General features: G+C 38.0%; 1 pseudogene; it reads left to right on the top strand.

Moving 5' to 3' along the window:
* The first annotated feature begins 811 nt into the window (after positions 1 to 811).
* Vkorc1l1-ps1 (vitamin K epoxide reductase complex, subunit 1-like 1, pseudogene 1) lies at positions 812 to 1,212 on the top strand (annotated as a pseudogene).
* The last annotated feature ends 8,619 nt before the right edge of the window (positions 1,213 to 9,831 follow it).

Below are 9,831 nucleotides of genomic sequence, written 5' to 3'. Positions count from 1 at the left end.
TATATATATAGTATAAATGTTACTCCTTGGACTTCATTAGATATACTGCAAAAGTATGTATAAGTTGTGGTCTCATTTTCATTTGATATTCTGTGGCTAATTTTCTTATTGATTTCTTCTTATTCCAGGATAATCTAACATGACAGATTTGATCAATTTGAGTTCTATTATTTATTAAGGCTTGTTTCCTGGCCTTTAGTATAAATAGTTAAAAAATATTCTATGAGATACTGAGGAAAATAAATATTTGTTATCAATTTAGTGGAATAGTCTGATAATAATTCCCTAATTTATCTTACATCGTGTACTTTCGCTGTTTTTCACTATTCCTTAATAATCTTCTGTGTAGTTTTATGCTCTTTTAAATTCACAATTCAAATATGAAAATTTATCAAAAGTTTCCCCCTAACATTTAAAGTAATTAGGTCACAGTTACATTCTCACATATTTGAAAAAACCATTTTTAGTTTTCATAAATTTTTTGTTGGTTTATTCTTGAGATTGGATCTCTCTATATAGTCCTGGAGAGCCTGGAACTATATAGACTAGAGACTCCTCACATTTAGTGATCTGCCTCCCTCTGCACATAGAATGCTGAGATTGAAGGTTTAATATTTCCATATACAATTTTAAACATTCCTATATCATAGCTTTTCATAAAAAATAGATATTTTTTTTTTAAATTGGGAGTATAATTTATGCAGGTTATGCCAACTGTTAGTGTTTGGGTGGTGGCGGCGGCGGCGGCTGCTGGGTCGGTCCCCGACAGGCGGCGGCGTCTGAGGTGGAGGCAGAGTGAGGCATTGGTGGCTGCGGAGGGGGAAAAATGGCGGCGCCCGTCCTGCTGAGAGTGTCGGTGCCGCGGTGGGAACCTGTGGCCGGATGGGGTCGAGAATTTGATCTTTTGGGTTCCATTTTTGGAAAAGATGGTGTATTAAACCAGCCAAACAGTGTCTTTGAACTTATATTTTATATACTACAGTTATTACTTGGCATGACAGCCAGCATAGTTGCAGCTCTGGTCCTCATGACCTCCTACGTTGTGTTCGTGGTGGGGTCTTTGTACCTGGCCTGTACTTTGTGCTGAAGGAGTTTTGTATCATCTGTGTCACCACATATGTGCTGAACTTCCTCCTCCTCCTCATCAACTACAAACGACTGGTTTACTTGAATGAGGTCTGGAAGCAACAGCTGCAGCCTAAGGAAGACTGACTTCCAGGGCTCTCCACCCAACCGTCTCCAACACTTCTTTCATTAAGTTTATTTTACAAGTTTTTTTTTTTAATTCACAACAGACACTTTCCCTGAGAATTTTAAACTGATTTTTTTTTAAATATTGTAAATTAGAAGGGGCCCTAGCTATTTCCTGTGTCAGTCTTCATTTTAAATCTGGATACAAAAAAAGGATATGCTGAGCCAATCAAAGACAAGCTTTACCTTTACCTTGAAGATGTTTCTGAGATAATAAAATGTAGCCCTAGCCCCCGGTCCTCAACTGTAAAGTGAGCAGCCATTGCTAGTAATTCTTTAATGTGTATAAATTCAATTTCAGGTATAACAAAATGTGATCATGAACATGAAAATATTTTAGAATAAATACTGTATTAAATACTGCCATGTTTACAATATGTAATGTTTTTAGCCGATGGATTTAAACCTGTAGATTCAATTAGAGTCCATCCTTTTGATATTTGTAAATAAAGGTAGAAACATTGGATCTACCCCTGCAGAACTTACTGTACAGTTTAGTTGAAGAGTAGAGAGGGACTGTCAGCTCACCGGGACTGATAAACAGTGGAGGGAGTAGACGCAGACAGAACATCTTGGAAAACGTGCTGACAGCCCTGGTGCAGTGTTGATAGCAGAAACAGGAGGGTGGTTGGTTCCCTTCCATCTCTTCCTCTGAGAGGAAGAAACTAAGTCTGAACATCCAAGTCAAGCTTGACTAGTCAGAGCTGGATGGGTCGGGACTTTTCGGGATGTCACATGACTAGACCTTTTAATTCCAAGACTCTCAGGACACTGACCGTGGGAAGTGGATGTAGTCTTTGGAGAAAAACTGAAACCACTATGGCATTTCTGGGCAAAGCCTCTTATACAGTAGCTGACCTCACAGAGGTGTGTTCCCTCGTTTCTGGTGCCAGTGAGCTCAGCAGTATTAGACTGAAGCTGGCACAAGCCAGGTGCTCCAAGGTCAGTCCAGAGTGTTTCCCCTTGTCCTTTCTTCTTGCACTAAGGATTGTCAGTAAGTGTTTCAGAATCACATACTGAATTTGTAAACCTTAGGGCTGTCGTGAGGAACCGTTTGCTGACTCAGAAGAAACACAACACGTAGAAAGATCTGGAAGAGAAATGTGGAAACTTTGTCCCACTGTGGTAGCCACACAGAAGCAGTGAGAAGAAACCCAGAGGTGATCTGAATAAACCCTGGTGGCATAGCGACTGTGTTTCTCTGGTTAGCATCTTAAAGGAGATGCTAAAAGTGCCTTCTGTCTTAAATCTCAAACCAAATCATTCTGTGTGTTCAACTGGGGCAGAAGTACCCCTCCTTTCCTTCCTTAACGTGAAGCAGAGAACTTGCATTCTACCAGAAGGGTCTGTGCGGCCATTGTATTACTCGGGTTGGCAGTGTTTTTGTTTATAATTTGGTTAATATGTTAAAAAATAGCAAACTAGACAGCAAATTCTGAGACCGCAGTTGTGGGGCGGTTTAAGACCTTCCATCGTCACTGATGTACCATAGGATTTCTGGCCCAGACAGCTATAAAATAGGAATTGTAAAGCCCTCTTACTTATGAGGTTCTGACCAGTGTCTTAAAAGACAGCTCAATTCTGATTCCATCAAAGGTGTTTTCCAATGAATGTGAACATTTCCGTGACTATCTTACTATGTACGCATTGCTGTTGTCGTCGGAAGTAGTTAAAGGACGTCTAGAAAGTACTAAATGGTATTTATGCTAAACCAAGTCCTCTTTGGAGAACTGTACAGTGAGGTCATCTCAGAGCCCTGTGTCCAGGTCTCCCAAGGCAGTGGGATGGCTAATAGCTGACTTTTGCTACTTACATATCAAGGCTCTGCTAGACATATCCCTCGGGTCCCAACTCCAAATGACCTGTTCCGTCTTTTGTCACTCAGCAGAGTGGATTTAAAGCTTGTCTTGACATTACAGACATCTCCAACCCTTACTCAAAATGTGCGAGGGTTCCATCCACCAGACCCTTTGAGGCTTCCCTTTGCTTTCCTAAGTCTTGGGAGTACCACCATTATTGTTTGTTTGTTTGTTTGTTACATTCCTGTGACTTAATAGAATGAATACCCCTTTCTCACTGAGAGTTAACAGGTGCTGTTGCAAAAACAGCATTTGCTGACCAGTGTGCTCTTGCTTACCTGTGGTCCCATCACTTGGGATTTAGATGCAGGAGGATCAGGAATTGAAGGTCATCCCTGACTATATAGCAAAATAGAGACCAGCATTAGCTACAGGAGACCCTATCTTTTTGATTTTTTTATTTTTTTTTGCTAAAATATATGTTCTCTGTACGTGAGCCTGTTGTGTTTTATTTAGTAGTTTTGCCCTGAGGGAATTCAGGCTTCTCTCTGTACTTTCTATTAAACTTAGTGGAGTGGGGGAGAAAACACTGTTATAAAACTGCTAATACTGTTCTGACCGTTTCAGACTGAGTATTTAAACACTGCAGAAGCAGGGTTTGGCCGGACCTCGTGACACACACTTGGTTGGCGGCCCAGCACTTGGGGAGCAGAGGCAGGAGAATCTCTTGAGTTCTAGGCTGCCCTGGCCTTGATAGCTCTAGAACAGCCAGGGTTATATAGTGAAACCCTGGCTCAAAAAGCTACCCACAGACTAATAATAAGCACTGCTAGTTGGCTTACAGGAAATATGGAGGGGCAGACTAGGGGGGAATGACTCCTACAGTAATTCTGTGCTTCATGGGTTTGAAGTGATCCTAACAAAGGAAGCCTCTCACTTCGTAGTGACAATATTTGAAGGAGTAAGAGAAGTTCTAGCTAGGTATGCTCCAGGGCCTGTGCTTGGTTTGTGGGATTTCCCTTGGTCCTTTCCCACAGCTAGTTTCTGTCAGGGAGGGTAAACTTCTGGTACAACTCAGGTTTAACTGGTTGCACTAGCTGTGTGCCAAGAATTATTTCTGTTCCGTCTATCCTCTCCAGCTCTTCTGTTGGAGTTTTTGTTTTGTTTTGTTTTGTTTTGTTTTGTTTTGTTTTGTTTTGTTTTGTTTTTAAAGAGACACATGATCTTTCTCTGTAGCTTAGGCTATCCTAGAACGTACTACATAGCCCTGGCTGGCTTCAAACTTGACATTCCTCCTGCCTTAGCCTCCCAAGTGCTAGGATGAGTGGTTCAAATTCATTATATATAAGGAATGGTGAAAAGCACTGACCTTTTTTTCATGTAAAGAGACAAGTTTGAGGGGCCAGGGAGGTGACTTAGCAGTTAGGAGCACTTGTCATTTTTGCAGAGGACCCAAGTTTGGCTCCACCCACATTTCTGCTTAACAACCTTTATTTGCACCTCCAGCTCCTGGGGATCTGACACCCTCTCCTGGCCCCTGAGGGCACTGCATGCCTATGGTTTGTAGACATACATGCAGGCAAAAAACCCATGTATGTAGAAAAGTATTTCGTTTGGTACAAAAGGTCCTTGTACCTGTGAGGTAAGAAACAGGACAATAAAATTAATATTGTTGCTTTTTTGTTTTCTTTTATTTATAATTATATTCAAAAGACTAAAAGTGCAGCCAGGCATGTTAACACATGTCTGTAATCCTAGCACTTGGGGAGTAGAGGCAGGAAGACCAGAAGTTCAAGAGCAATCTGGGCCATTTTGAGACCTTGTCTCTAGAAAAGACAAAGCTCAAACCACAGAGACTGCTCAGCAGTTCCTTGCTAGGCTCCAGCTGGTATCACAGTTGATTCTGATGGGTACTGGCAGGTGTGGTGGGTGACCTGCCCTTAGAAGTCAGAAAAATGTCAGCAAATTTCCCCACTGTCATGTCCAGGAACCTGTCTGGGGCCGTGAACCTCACCCACTCCTGTTTCCTCCCAGTGCACATCCATCAGTGTTCCTGCCCCTCTCCACCTTCTAGCATTTTCCGCAGTACATTCATGAATCCTAATTTTGTAAGAACCCTGAGTCAAAAGAGCAGAGTAGGATTCCAGGCAATATGACCAAACACACCCTCCCACTTCTAAACTAACTGGCCCAGGAGAGGTGAAGTGTTACGAGGCTGTATTGAGCATGGCCTAGATAGTAGGTGTGTATGACCTGTGAAGTATGTTCCATCTAAAATATTACTCCTGCTTCAAAAGCTCCTGAGTAAACATTCGTGTAAAAAGGAGTTCACTGGGAAGATTCCCTCTTTAATATAGATAGAAATATTCTTTATCAGATATTTAGGATACCATTTTGCTAACTGGTAAATAAAAACAGATGTAAATATGTAAGAATGTTTATTTGTTGCACATAACTTTTTTGGTATAAAATAAATGTAGACATTACCTGTGTGTGGGGGGGGAGTTAGTGTTTATGTTTTGTTCAACCAGTGTTTATCCATTTTCCAACTTTATGGTACAAATGATGTTCTCCATTAGTGGGAAAGATAAAATACCCCTTCATGATGCTTGTTTTCCATGGCACTGAAATTATATTACAATAAACATATCAAAGCTTAAGTTTTCCAAAGAAAAATGTTATGAAAATGAACAATAATGCTTTCTAATGGTAGGAAAACTATGTAAGAAGGAAATGGTTACATTTCAATTAAGAGATAAGAAATAAAATAAAGTCAGTTATGGAGAATATGGATTTCTTTTTGCGAAACTGGTCACTGGGTCTCCCTCACAGGCTGATATTCAACTCTGTGGGAGTCCCAGAAGGGGGTCTAAAACTCATTAAAGTCAACTAACATTTTATCTGGGATGTTAATTTCTTCCTAGAAGCAGCTAATCACAGGAGACTTCAAAATTCTGTCCTAGATCAAGATCAGGGCAATTTTTTTTTCTGTGCTCCAACTCTACTTGAGATAATAATTAAAGATTTGCCTTAGCAAAGAATTATCTATTTCACTTGTTTAAGATTATTACTTTAATTAGTAGCTTTGTCAATCTTACTTTACATTTCTTGAATATCCTAAAAATTTCAGCATTTGCTTAATTCATCTAATGAATATATAATTATAACCTCTAGTAGTATTGGCATTCCTGGAAATTTTATTCATTTAAATAAGTCTAATACATTAGAAAAAATTTGCAAGTTAATTTCTGTGGTGATATGATAGCTATTATATATTGCCTTTGGATGTTGGCCATTTTGATTATTGATATTATTAGAGTATTTCAGCCACATAAATCCCCTTCTTCTTTTTTTTTTCTTTTTTTCTTTTTTTTCTTATTAACTTGAGTATTTCTTATTTACATTTCGAATATTATTCCCTTTCCTGGTTTCCGGGCAAACATCCCCCTAATCCCTCCCCCTCCCCTTCTTTTTGGGTGTTCCCCTCCCCCTCCTCCCCCCCATTACCCCCTCCCCCCAACAATCACATTCACTGAATCCCCTTCTTTTTAATCAAATGACTTAGGTACATAAGTGTTAAGGAACTTTTCATGGCTGTAGATAGACTTATGTTTCTTCTATGTCTTCCATCAAAAATATCCAAAAATAGGTTGTAAGATTATTTTCATGATTCAAAACATTTCTAATTATTTGTACATTGGGTACTTCTCATGTCATCTTCAACCCACAGAAAAAGACAAAAATTATACTTCTTTTGGTTTTAATTAAAATACCTGTATCTATCTTTCTTCAACTGAAAAAAAATTTATGAATATATGTATGTATATATATATATATATGTTGAGGTGGATATATGCATATGAGTGTAGTTATCTGCAGAGACGAAAAGAGGCCTTGACCAAGAAGATGGGGACTTAAGTAGTTGTGAGCTGCCTATGTAAGTTTCAGAAACTGAATTGGAGTCCTTTGGAATAAAAGAAAGTACTCTTAACTGCTAAGCAATTTCTCTAGCTCCATTTTTTTGTTTGTTTGTAAAACTAGCGCCATTTTTCAGTAACTGATGACTTTTTCTACTTATGAGGTTCAGATAATAACTACTTTCTGAAGAAAAAGTACAGCAGTGTTTTGAGATATTATGTTTCAGTCTATTTTTCTTAATAGTGAGTTTCATTTTATAACTTAATTAGTAAAATTCATCACTAAATATAACTTTCTGGCAATGGCATGGTAACAACTACTTTTTAATTCTTTATTCAGCCAATTATTGAAAAACTGAAATTATGTTCAATGCCACAAAAATAAAGGGACTAATAAAAGCAAATTCAATGTTATATATTAACCTGATTACTCCTGTTGTTTTATGTGTTTGCCAGATAATACATAATTTCTCTAAAGATTTCAAAATTGTCTATAAATGAGATTTTTGTAGAAAAAAGTGAACCATTTTTTTTCAACCACTCTAGTTTCAGTAACTGGGGAATTTATGAAAGGACATTAGTAAAAGATAAACGAGTGAATTAGATCCACAGAGAAGGTATGAATTTGAATTAAATGTAGTAACTTAAGCCAAATAAATGAATGGGAGCTTTGGGATTCTGAATGGAGAAGGAAATCTTTCTGAAGATGAGGGAAGCCAATATATGATAAGAGATAGCATGTTACGACTATTACTCTCATGAGATGTGTTGCCTCCTGGATTAGCAATCCTCCTGACAAAGTAGTAATTTTACAAATGAACAAATTATGGCTCTGTGTTTAGGTGAATAGGGAGAAAATGAAGATCTTCTTCTGTGTTTGTTTCCTGTCTACGTGTACTTCAGTTTACAACATGGCATATAGAAAACATTCTCAGAAAAGAAAATGTACAAAATTTACCTAGTGAATAGCTTACCATATCTAGCACACTGTACAGTGATGACTTTTTGCCATCATGATTTTATAGCTGATTGTCAACTCTGGTTCACTGCCAATAGCAAATCATTATTATGTACCTAATTAGATATTCAAAATGGCAGACAAATGCTATATATAGCTTCAATAGGGTCACTGGAAGAAAAATTGCCTGAATATTGAGCATTTTCCTAATATTACTTCCCTTCAATTTGACAAGACAGCACATATGTTACTATGAGGATTAAAGGCAATAATGATTAGAACTGCAAATGTTATCCCTGGAATGAGGAAACCCTCAGATTCATTTGGATTTTTACTCAACCATTATTATCAATGACACAGAGCCTTGGATAACTATTAAAGTTCCAGATAGGACCATAAATTTGCCCTTGATAGTGCAGCCTCTTCACTATCTTTAATTTACATTTCAAACAATTTATCCCCTAAGCTTGCAAAATTTGGGGGCATCAATGGGACTCCTATGACAAAAGATTTAACTTTCCCTTCTGCTGTCTATGGAATAACTCAATACTTTTCAAGCTATGTAAGCTTCTTCCTTCACTGGACAAAGACCTTTTAGGTAAAATGGACCTAAATTATGTTAAGCATCCTATATAGCCCCACAGTATTGAAAATAATCGCCTTTCCTAAGGAACAAGCAATTAATCAGACTTTATTGTCTCCATTAACACACAATTATGGTTGAATATCATGGCAGGTAGGACAGTCTCAGACACCATAGCTAGAATCAGATTAAAAGATCATTATGATTTTCTAAAAGATAAACAATAATTTCTCCACCCTAAAACTATGGTAGCTACCAGGGCTGGGGAGGTGGCTCAGCAGTTAAGTGCACTGACTGCTCTTCCAGAGGTCCTGAGTTCAATTCCCAGCAACCACATGGTGGATCACAACCATCTGTAATAAGATCTGAAGCCCTTTTTTGGTGTGTCTGAATACAACTACGAGTACTTATATAGAATAAATAAATAAATCTTAAAAAAAAAACAAACTATGGTAGCTATCAACCTGTAGTGAGTGAATTCTTTCATTATTAGCATAGAATTTCTTTCCAGTCAACTGTAGTATCCCAGTGTTTGCTACTTAAAAATACAATGGAGACTATAATGCCATCCTATAAATCAAACTGTTATAGTTTGTGTTCTGTTCCTGTCATAAAACACCATTACTGAGGAAAGTCAAGGCAGGAATGTAAGGTAGGAGAGTAAAACAGAAAGCACATGGGAAAAGTTGCTTCCTAGCTTGATTCCTTTGTCTTTCTTAGGCCAGGGTAACTGCCTAGGGAAGGCACCATCCACAGTGGATTGGAACCTCCTGTAACAATTAGAAATTTTTAGAAGACCCATAAACATGTCTACAGGACAATATGTCTGAGGTATTTCTTCACTTATGGTTTCCTCTTCTCATAAGAGTCTACCTTTGTATGAATTTATCAGATTAAGTTAATTAGGACAGTAATGATTATTCCTGTACAGAGACCCAATGGTCTGTAATACCTATGCATCTTTTCCTTGTGATGTCTCAAAATATATATTTTTAACTGCTACTTGATACCTGCCTGCTGACATGCTTTCTGCCATGATGTTTATGTATTCATCCCATGAAACTATGTACTACCCTGCAATTAAACGTTTTTTTTTTTTATAAGTTGCCTTGGTCAAGATTTTTTTCCAACTGAAAAAGTAAATGAGATAGAAGTTGGTCCTAGGAAGTAGTGTTGTATTGAGATAAGCCTAACATTGTGTTGTGTTTTGAACAAATGAAGAAGACTTTGGGACATTGGACTAGAAAAGGGAAAAGCTATTCAATTCACACTGTAGGCAAACTAAAAGGCTATCCTAATAGGAGATTCAAAGACAGTAATACT

This window comes from Rattus norvegicus, chromosome X, assembly GCF_021556685.1.
Source record: "Rattus norvegicus strain SHRSP/BbbUtx chromosome X, alternate assembly SHRSP_T2T, whole genome shotgun sequence".
Lineage (NCBI taxonomy): Eukaryota > Metazoa > Chordata > Mammalia > Rodentia > Muridae > Rattus > Rattus norvegicus.
The sequence above is the reverse complement of the archived record's forward strand: the minus strand, read 5'-3'. Positions and strand labels throughout refer to the sequence as shown.